We start from the raw sequence: 10,068 nt of genomic DNA on the forward strand, positions 1-10,068 counted from the left end.
TTGTGAAATTGGGACTAAAGTGTTAAAATGTGAAAATGTGAGGACTAATTCGTAAAATGCCCTAAATATGTGTATATGGATTGAATTGAATGGTTTTTTTTGAATAAAAGGGTTAATTTTGAATACATATAGATCACCAAAATAGGAATTCGGATTTAGATCGAGGAAAATCGAAGATTATCGAGTAAACGATCCTATTCGTCAATTCCAAGTATGAGGTAAGTTCGTACATGATAAATGATGTTACATTTATGTTTCAATTTTTTGATAATATATAAATTGTATATATTTGAGCTTGGTTTGAACACGATAATAAATCGACTATGTTCGGCACTAAGTGTGCGATTCAAATAGCTTCGGCTATAAATAGCACTAAGTGTGCGATACCGAGATAACTTCGATTAGTTGAGATGGCACTAAGTGTACGAGATCTTTATAGCTTCGGCTAATCATTAATACGCTAAGTGTGTGAATTCTAAAAGCATGGAAAGACTTCCAAATGAATTGATGTATTACGAGAGGTGAGAATGAAATGAATAAATATAGGAAAGTTTAGGTATGTTCGATGCCTATGTGGTTGATGATACTATGTATATGAAGCTTGATGATTTCGTATGAATTTATTAAATGAGATGGAATAGAATTGATGGATAAATTGTGAACTACTAAGTGTTTATTAGTTGATGTTTCGTATTATATAAATTGTTGATTATTTTTTATACGAACTTACTAAGCTTTAAACCTTACTGTGTGAAATGTTCTCTATTTTACAGTGTTATAAAGCTAGCTCAGATCCAGGAATCGTCAGTGACTCATTCACACTATCGGACATCTATTTTGGCACCATTTTGAGAGTTGTATATATGGTATATGGCATGTATAGGCTAGTGTCATTTTGGTATGTTTTGTGTTGTGAATATTAGACATGAGTTTTGGCTTGAAGTTGTTGATATGTATAGCCTCTTAAGTTGGCTTAAATGATGTGTTTACTAAATAAGTTATATGATGTATGTATTGCTTATGTGATGGTTTGATTATGATATGTTGAAATGGTAAATTTTATGGTACGAAATTGTGATAAGATGATGAGTTTATACATTTGAAAATTATGTAAATCGTAATGATTTAAGTATATTGATTTGGTATACTTTGGTTGTGGATTTGAGTAGTAAATTGGATGGTATTTGAATGGCATGGAATATGTATGAATTGGTTGATTTGGTTGCCTATAAATGCATGAAAATGATGCAAATATGTTGTGGATTTGGTGTGCTTGAGATAGGTGGGAAATGTGGCTTGAATCAAGCCTAATTTCACCCCATACGGTTGAGCGCATGGGGGTGTGTCTCGACCGTATGCCTGCTGTAACTTAGTTTTACAAGTCAGTCTCGAGCACGGCCTAGACACATGGGCGTGTCTAGTAGCCATGTGAGGCACACAGCCTTGGCACATGGGCGTGTATGGCCATTTCGAAAGGTACACAGGTTAGACACACGGACGTGTGGTCGGCTGTGTGACCCAAGTCAATTTTGACCATGCTAAGGCACACGGGTGTATCTTGTGGCCGTGTGGTTAAGTCAGTGTGTATGCCCTGTTTTGCCACGACCTAGACACACGGGCGTGTGACCTTTATAACTTTGAGAAATGTTTAAGTTTCAAAAACTTTTGTATGTGTTCAATTTAGTCTTGACCCTTTTTAATGTATGTTTAAGGTCTCGTTGACCTATGTAAGGGACTCTGTATTGATGTATGACCTATGATGCTATGATGATTGTGAAATGAATGAAATGTTTTGATATGTCCAGTAATGCCTTTTAACCCTAGTCTAGCAACGGATACGGGTCAAGGGTGTTACGATACTAATGTAGTTGCATTGATTGATCCTTGATCAACTCATTCTTATATTTGCATGAATTTGGTATCTAGTAAGAATTTGCCTATTGAGTCTACCGAATATGTGATTAAAGTGTCAAACCCTTTAGGCAAATATGTCTTAGTTGATAAAGTTTGCAAGAGTTGTCCTTTAATGATTTGGGGTCACTGTTTTCTGGCTGACTTAATGCTTTTACCATTTGATGAGTTCGATGTAATTCTTGGAATGGATTGGTTGACTCTACATGATGTCATAGTGAATTGCAAACAAAAGATTATTGAATTGAAATGTCAAAATAATGAAATTCTTCAGATTGAATCAGATGAGTTGGGTGAGTCGGCTCAGAGGTATGTAAGAAAAGGGTGCGAAGATTGTCTTGCATATGTACTGAATATGAAAGTGTTTGAATTGCTTATTAAATCTGTGTCGGTAGCTTGTGAATACACGGATGTGTTTCCAAAAGAATTGCTTGGATTACCACTGATCAGAGAGGTTGAGTTTACTATTGATTTAGTACCGGGAACTTTACTGATATCAATAGCTCCATATAGAATGGCTCTTACCGAATTGAAAGAATTGAAATTTCAGTTGCAAGAGTTGACAGATAAGAGTTTTACGAGACTGAGTTTTTCGCCCTGGGGTGCACCAGTGTTATTCGTCAAGAAGAAAAACGGATCCATGAGACTTTGTATTGATTATCATCAGCTTAATAAGGTTACGAGAAAGAACAAGTATCCTTTACTGAGAATTGATAACTTGTTCGATCAATTGAAAGGAGCAACAATGTTCTCTAAGGTAGACTTGAGATCAGGCTATTATCAGTTGAGAGTTAAAGAGTCGGATGTGCCGAAGACCGCATTCAAAATGAGGTACCAGCATTATGAATTTCTTGTTATGCCTTTTGGTTTAACAAATGCTCTTATAGTTTTTATGGACTTGATGAATCGAATTTTCTATTTGTATTTAGATAAATTTGTGGTTGCTTTATTGATGACATTTTGATTTATTCCCAAAATGAGTCTGAGCATGCTGAGCATTTAAGAATTGTATTGCAGACTTTGAGAGATAAGAAATTGTTTGCTAAATTCAACAAAAGTGAGTTTTGGCTCCGAGAAGTCGGATTTTTAGGACACATTGTTTCAGCAAAAGGTATACAGGTTGATACAAGTAGGATTTCGGTAGATGTTGATTGGAAACCATCGAGAAAAGTATTTGAAGTTAAAAGCTTTTTGGGTTTGGCTAGTTATTATCGACGTTTTGTTAAGGGATTTTCGATGATTGCTACACATATGACCAGATTGTTATGAAAAGATATGAAATTCGAGTGGTCTGAAAAATGTCAACAGAGTTTTGAGCAGTTGAAAACTTTGTTGACTAAGGCACATAATGGTTGTTTATCTGTTCATCCTGGAAGTACAAAGATGTATAATGATTTGAAGCAATTGTATTGGTGGTCAGGTATGAAACGAGACATTTCGGAGTTTGTAATGAGATGTTTGATTTGTCAACAAGTGAAAGCCGAACTTCAAGTGCCTTCTGGTTTAGTTCAGCCTGTGACTATACTCGAGTGGAAATGGGATAGAGTTACAATGGATTTCATAATGGGGTTACCTCTGACTCCGAAGAAGAAAGATACTGTATGAGTAGTTGTTGATAGATTAACAAAATTGGCTCATTTTATTCCGATACGTACCGATTATTCACTTGATAAGCTAGTTGAGTTGTACATTGCTAAAATTGTTAGATTGCACGAAATGCCTACTTCTATTATTTCGATATAGATTCGAGGTTTACGTCGCGATTTTAAAAGAAATTGCAAGAAGCGTTGGGTGCGCAGTTGAATTTTAGGACTGCATTCCATCCGCAAACCGACGGTCAATCTGAGAGAGTAATTTAAATAATCGAAGATATGCTTCGCTATTGTGTTTTAAAGATCGAAGGTAGTTGGGAGAAATATCTACCGTTGGTCGAATTTGCTTATAACAAAAGTTTTCAATCGAGTATTAAGATGGCACCGTATGAAGCATTGTACGGTCGCAAGTGTCGAAATCCACTATACTGGACTGAGCTTAGTGAGAAACAGATTCACGGGGTTGATTTGGTTAGAGAAACTGAAGAGAAAGTGAAAGTAATTCGTGATTGTTTGAAAGTAGCTTCAGATCAACAGATGTCGTACGCAGATTTGAGACAGAAGGATATCAAATTTTAGGTTGGTGATAAAGTGTTTCTGAAAGTATGACCATGGAAGAAAATTCTTACGTTTAGTCGCAAAGGCAAGTTGAGTCTGTGTTTCATTGGGTCGTATGAGATTATTGAAAGAATAGGGTTGGTGGCATATCGACTTGCTTTGCTGTAGAAGTTGGAAAGAATTCACAACGTGTTTCATGTATCGATGTTGCTGCGATGCCGATTAGATCTTTCGCATGTAATTTCCCCAACAGAAGTTGAGATTCGACTCAATATGACATATGGTGAAGAACCGATCAAAGTGTTAGCTCGAGAGGTTAAATAGTTGAGAAATAAAAGCATAGCTCTAGTAAAAGTTCAGTGGCAATGACACGGGGTCGAAAAGGCTATGTGGGAACATGAGGAAGCTATGAGAAAACAGCGCCCTAACATCTTTTTTGGTAAGAATTTTAGGGACGAAAATCCCTAAAGGGGGAGAGTTGTAACAGCTCGTTTTTGGGTCAAATCGAAATAGTGGTTTTGGGACCACAAATCTGAAGTAGAAATATTTGTTTTACTATTTCTTTAATGTCTACACCATGCTAGAATAATTGTGTGAAAATTTCGTTAAGAAATTTTATCGATTGAGTGCTCAATTTGACTAGAAGGACTAAATTGCAATAGGTGCAACATTTGAGTTCTATAGGCTAAAGGCAGTAAACTGTTATGAAATTCTAAATTAGAGGTCGTTAAATGGTAAATAGACCATTGTACTTTAGGATGGACAAAAATGGGCATGGAGTAGGTAAAATTTCAAAGTTTAAATGAGGGGTAAATAGGTAATTTGGTGATTAAAGCCAAAATAACTAAATAAAAGATGTCATCTTATTCAATCTAGTCCTTTAAAGCCAAAATTTTGGGGGAACCCATAGCTAGGGTTTTGGCCAAGCTTTCAATCTCGATTGTAAGCCCATTCTTGTCTCGTTTTTAACGATTTTTATATTTTTGAGATCATTGTAACTTGATTTAGCTATTTCAAGGACTAATTTCAAAGAAGGTTAAAGTCTAAAATTTTACCCATGTTGAATATGTTTGTATTTTCATGTTTGATGGTAGAAAATGCATGTTTGATGTTTGTTAAATGACTTTTGTAAAGTGATTTTCGGTAAAAACGTCAAATATGGACTTATTTGTAAAAGTCTATAAAATGTGTAGAAAAGTGTGAATAAATGCAAAATGTGGGCTGTTATGAGTATAAACAACATTCGGCTAGGCTTGGGTTATGAAGAAATTGAATGAAATTCATTTTACGGGCCTAGGGACTAAATTGTAGAATGATGAAAAGTTAGGGGCAAAAATGTAAATTTTGCCATAATGTCTTTTTGGGCTGAATTTAATAATGTGATGATTAAATAAGTTAAATGTGGTATTATAGATCAAGAAAAATGAAGTTCGGATGTAGAACGGGGGAAAAATAAAGTATTTGAAAGATAGGTCCTTTTGGTCATTTTTGTAACCGAGGTAAGTTCGTATGTTAAATAAGCTTTATTATAATTTTATTTTAAATGCTTTAATACTTCATGAATTGTGTAGTGACTCTACAGACACGTTCGATGATGACTTGGCAAGCGAGAAATCCAAATCGAATCTTAGGAATAGATTAAGATACAAGTGATATGTCACTAGGGTTTTATGTTATGTGATTCGGGTGCTGGTCTTGTATGTCCTACCATTGGCTAAGTATACCGGCATATGTTATGGTTACCGATAGGTTGTGTGAGCAGCACCGAGTAGGTACGTCTTGACTAACAGCTTGCGTGAGCAGGCCCGTTGTTGGTTCGAGAGCGAGCATATATGTGATATGAGATAGAGGTAGCAATGACTACACATGTGGCACCTTGTGTGCAAGGTTTCCCGAGTATCCGAATTTATTATTGTGAGTGGTTCATTGGGTATGTCAAGGATGAGAATGTGTATGAAATTATTTCGAGATGGTATAGGTATGTACTTAAAGCTTATGATTATTAATTCGTGATATGACAATTTTAAAATAAGTTTGTGATGGTAGTTATTTTTAATCATGAGATTATGGAAAATTACATTGCCTTATGTTATATTACTTGCATGTTAATGTATGGTAAGGTTTTCCTTTTTCTTTCATATGAGCTTGCTAAGCTATATAGCTTACTCCATTTTATTTTTCATGTTTTATAGTGTCACCAAGCTAGCTCGGATTGGAGATCATCGGAGATCGCATCACACTATCAACTGTCATTTTGGGTATCAATGATCTTAACATTTTGAGAATATGGCATGTATAGGGACTTGCTCATTTTGTTATATGTGTCATTATGAATTTGGCCAAATGTATTGGCTTGTAATTGTCAAAGGCTTGATGTGGTGTTCGGCCATGTAATTTGGCTTATTTTGGTTGAAATGGTTGTAAGCTTATATATATTTATATATGCATGCATGTGCAATTATCTCTTGTGTGATGTGGTTTATAAATGCTTGGTAAATGGTAAAAGGTGGCTTAATGGTTCTGGTTATTGAATGGTTAAGATTGGCTCATTGGTGTGCTAAGATAACTAAGTAAAACTATGCATGTTATTGGTAGCCATATTGAAACTTGTAGATTGTGAGTTGGCATGATTTGGTTTAACAAACATATGGTGCTGTAAATATGTTGAGTGTGGATAATGAAATGACATGATTTGGCCTTGCTTTGTGGATGTTTGGTTGCCTAAATATATCATGACTTGTGCCATTGAACTTGTGTGTAGGTGGAAATGAGGGTGACAAATGGCTTGGTAAATAGCCTTTATTTTGCCCACACGGGTAGACACACGGGCATGGGTCTAGGCCATGTGTGGCACACGGTCTTCCCCATGGGCATGTGTTCCGGCCGTGTGTCCCCTGCACCTTAAATTTGAGAAACAGAATGCTCAAAATTGAGCACACGGCAAAGACACGGGCGTGTGTCTCAGCCGTGTGAGGGACACAGCCTCAAGCACGAGCGTATGTCTCGACCGTGTGAAGTCTGCACCTATTTTATGAAAATTTAATTAACCAAAAGGCCTAGCACACGAGCGTGTGACTTGACCGGGTGACCTCAATTTGTTCATGCTTTGCAAAACAGAGAGTTACACGGGTTAGGGACATGGGTGTGTGTTACCACACGGCCTACCCACACGGGTGTGTTCCAAACCACACGGGCGTGTGACCCTTCATCATAAATTTTTTTCTAAGTTTGTAAAATTTTCCTAAGTGCTCGATTTAGTCCCAAATCACTTCTATAGCATGTTTTAGGCCTTGTAGGCTCGTATTAGGGACATTATGATTAAATGCAAATGGTTTTAATTTGGTCGAAAAATTTTTGACTCGGAATTGCATGTTTGCTTGTGATGTAAGTCCAGTAATGCCTCGTATCCTGTTTCGGCATTGAATACGGGTAACGGGTGTTACAGTTCGGTAATGCCTCGTATTCTGTTCCGGCAATTTGTTTCTCATCATTACTATGTGAAATTCATGAAAGATTTCTTATCAAATAAAATAAGATCCAGGGAGTTTTACTACCCTTTGTTCTATTGGAAACCATTATGTAGGCAAAGCATTATGCGACTTAGGTGCAAGTATAATCTAATGCTTATGTCTATTTTTAGGAAGCTAGGAATAGGGAAGGCGAGACCTACAACTGTCACATTGCAATTAGTTGATTGTTCATATACACATCCAAAAGGTAAAATAGAAGATGTGTTGGTATGAGTTGACAAATTTATTTTTCCAACAGATTTCATTATTCTGGAATGTGAGGCTGATAAAGAGGTTCTAATCATACTTGGGAGACCTTTTCTAACAATTGGTAGAACATTAGTTAATGTACAAAAAGGTGAATTAACTATCAGAGTTAATGATCAACAGGTAACCTTTAATGTTTTTGATGCTATGAAGTGTGCAATTACAGATGAAGAATGTCATGCTGTTAAGATTGTTAACACTATAGTTCAGTAAGAATTTGTAGAATTTTATAACAATAATTTTAATGATGATGCAGACTCATTTGAGTTAATTGAAGCAGAAATGATTGAAGAGCTTGGTTAACTGATGGAAGCTAAGTAAATTGAGAATGGATCAAGGAGAGGTTTTGAATCATTAAATTTATAGTTGCTTTCTTTTAAACTTCATTAGCCGTCCATAGAAGATCCTCTTACGTTGGAATTGAAGCGTTTTCCAGTACATCTAAAGTATGCCTACTTGGGAGATAACAACACATTTCCTATAGTTATCTTTCCGGCATTGACATTAGATCAAGAGGCTCAATTGTTGAAAGTTTTAAAGAAATATAAGAAGGCATTAGGGTGGACGATTGCGGATATTAAGGGAATCGATCTAGCAATCTGTGTGCACAAGATATTAATGGAGGATTACCATGGCAAATCTATCGAGTAGCAGAGAAGACTGAATCCCATTATGAAGGAAGTTGTCAAAAAGGATATTATCAAATGGTTGGATGCTAGAATTATATACCCAATTTCTAATAGTTCTTGGGTGAGCCCTATTAAATGTGTACCTAAGAAAGGGGGTGTCATCGTGGTAAGCAATGATAACAACGAAGTCATTCCTGCTTGTACTGTCATGGGATGGAGGGTTTGTATGGACTATTAGAAACTGAACAAAGCAACAAGGACCATTTTCCTCTACCATTTATCGACCAGATATTAGATAGACCAGCGGGGAAATCCTTCTATTTTTTTTCTAGATGGTTATTCAGGGTACAACCAGATTGCCATATCTCCTACTAAGCAAGAGAATACCACATTCACATGTCCTTATGGAACTTTTGTGTCTAAACAAATGTCTTTTGGATTATGAAATGCCCTTGCAACATTTCAGCATTGCATGATGGTAATATTTTTGGACATGGTGGAAAAACTTTTAGAAGTTTTTATGGATGACTCTCGGTGTTTGGCGATACCTTGGAAGATTGTTTAAACAATTTGGAGTTAGTTCTTTTTTAGTGTGCAAAAACCAACCTTGTTCTTAATTGCGAGAAATGCCACTTCATGGTCTGTGAAGACATTGTTTTGGGACATAAAATTTTGTAGCAAGGGATTACCGTCGACAAAGCAAAGATTGAGGTTATTGAGAAATTGCCACCACCTTCCATAGTTAAAGGTATTCGTAGTGTTCTTAGCCATGCAAGATTCTATTCGATGATTTATCAAAGATTTTTCCAAAATATCAAAACCTCTATGTGCATTCCTCGAACACAACAAATCTTTCAATTTTGATAAGTTGTGCTTACAAGCATTGGAGGAATTGAAAAAGCGGTTGGTCACAACACCAATAGTCATAACACCAAATTGACTTTACCTTTCGAACTGATGTGTGATGCTAGTGATTTTGACATAGGAGCAGTACTTGGGCAAAGAAAGGACAAGGTATTTCATGCTATCTACTATGCAAACCATACATTGACAGATTCACAACTAAACTATACCACCACTGAGAAGGAGCTCTAGCTATGGTATTTGCCTTCGAAAAATTCAGAGCTTATTTAGTGGGCACCAAAGTTACGGTTTATACAGACCACTATGCTATTAAGTACTTGGTGACAAAGAAAGATGCCAAGTCTAGATTAATTCGATGGATACTACTACTGCAGGAATTTGATCTGGAAATTAGAGATAAGAAAGGCATAGAAAATCAAGTGATTGATCACTTGTCTCGAATTGAAGCAGGAAATGAAGACAGTAATATTCAGTGCATTCAGGATGATTTCCCATATAAGCAACTGTTAGTTGCCATGGCATTACTGCCACTTGAGGTATGTTGATATCGTCAATTTTTTGGTTAGTGGATTACTGCCATTTGAGCTCACAAATCAAAGACGAAGGAAATTTATCCATGATGCCAAGCAATATTATTAGGATGAGCCATTTTTATTCAAACATTGTGCAGACTAGATAATTTGGAGGTGTGTTCTAGAAAGTGTTTTATATCATTGTCATTTAGCACTGTATAGAGGA

This window comes from Gossypium hirsutum, chromosome A02 (assembly GCF_007990345.1).
Source record: "Gossypium hirsutum isolate 1008001.06 chromosome A02, Gossypium_hirsutum_v2.1, whole genome shotgun sequence".
Classification (NCBI taxonomy): Eukaryota; Viridiplantae; Streptophyta; class Magnoliopsida; order Malvales; family Malvaceae; genus Gossypium; species Gossypium hirsutum.